The sequence below is a fragment of the Otolemur garnettii genome, unplaced genomic scaffold, assembly GCF_000181295.1.
Source record: "Otolemur garnettii isolate 467f Iridium unplaced genomic scaffold, OtoGar3 scaffold00124, whole genome shotgun sequence".
Classification (NCBI taxonomy): Eukaryota; Metazoa; Chordata; class Mammalia; order Primates; family Galagidae; genus Otolemur; species Otolemur garnettii.
Window position 1 is genome coordinate 785,727 of NW_003852519.1, and position 1,407 is coordinate 787,133.

Sequence of the window (1,407 nt, forward strand, 5' to 3'; positions counted from 1 at the left end):
TTTCCCACGTGTACAGGGCCTGTAACGTATCAGGCGTCACTAAACATTGGTTAAACCGCTCAGACGGACAGAGAGTAAAGAAGGGGCAGGAAAATACCCACCTCGGTGTCCCTGAGGGCAGGAAGAGCGCCTGGCGGGGATGCAGAACTCCTTTCAGAGTCAAATTACGTGGGCAAAGTTCAGCCCCTCCTTCAGTTAAAAAGCCGAGGGCAGGGCTTAATAAGGAAGTGGCTCTCCTTCCCTGGGCTCCCGCCCCGTCCCAAACCTGAGGAGCTGCAGCCTGGGGCTCTAATCCCTGGAGCCCTTCTAAATGAGAAGCCAGGACCACCTGTCGAAAGTTTGCCCTTCCATTTCCTGGAGACTCAGGCGTAGAGAGTAGAGACAGCCGTACTGCCACCTGACCCACAGCAGGAGAACCCGCTGACAGCTCCAGACCAGGTAACGCCAGGAGGCAGCCGGCTCCCTCTCAGCCTCCAGAGGAGGACGGCCAGGCCTCTCCTCTGCCCAATGAGGCGCCTCGCTCAGGGAGCTGTTCCCTGGGTTTGTGAAAAAGTTCTTATCGCCTAAACCTAAGCATACAAAGTAACGTTGAGAATCTGGTTCACTAGGGTTTCCAGGAAAGAGAAAGGAAGGTTATTCAGGTTTCTCTTTCACTCCTCCTCTGCTATGGAGAGTTTAATGAAGAGCTGTGAGTTGTGACCATGTGACATGAGAGGTTTTGCGAGGGCCTATTATTTTTAACCACCATTAATTAGTTGGGGTGGCGTTTACTATACTGTGAAATTTTCACATTTGAATTTTTTTAATTGCCTGGCAAGAGCTGATAGCAGTTCTAAAATATCAGCAGAATGATTTGCTGAATTCATTATATTCCCGTTAATGTCACTTTTTGATTACAATAAAAGTTTTCAGTAAACTTTGTTTTTAATTTTTTTTAGAGACAGAGTCTCATTTTGTCACCGTCAGTGGATGCTGTGACGTCGCAGCTCACATCAACCTCCAGCCCTTGGGCTTAGGCGATTCTCTTGTCTCAGCCTCCCCAGTAGCTGGGACTACAGGCACCTGCCACAATGCCCGGCTATTTTTTTGTTGCAGTTTGGCCAGGGCCGGGTTTGAACCCGCCACTCTTGGTATATGGAGCCAGTGCCTTACTCACTGAGCCACAGGTGCCACCCTTCAGTAAACTTTTCAAAAAAAATAAAAAAGAATACTTTGCTTGGACCAGGAGTGATGACTCACGCCTGTAATCCTAGCACTCTGGGAGGCCCAGGCAGGTGGATTGCTTGAGCTCACAAGTTCAAAACCAGCCCTGAGCAAAAACAAGACCCCATCTCTACGAAAAAAGAAAGAAAAAACTGAGGCAAGAGGATCACTTGAGCCCAAGTTGGAGATTGCTGTGAGCTATGT

General features: G+C 49.0%; 1 protein-coding gene across 2 annotated transcripts in view; it reads left to right on the plus strand.

Moving 5' to 3' along the window:
* The first annotated feature begins 264 nt into the window (after positions 1-264).
* The window catches only part of BCL2L14 (BCL2 like 14), a 24,817-nt gene continuing 23,674 nt past the window's right edge, over positions 265-1,407 (plus strand). For both annotated transcript variants that reach the window (XM_003797769.3, XM_023517894.1), the window contains exon 1: positions 265-438. The gene's annotated coding sequence lies outside the window, so the exon portion shown is untranslated. The remainder of the gene's footprint in view (positions 439-1,407) is intronic.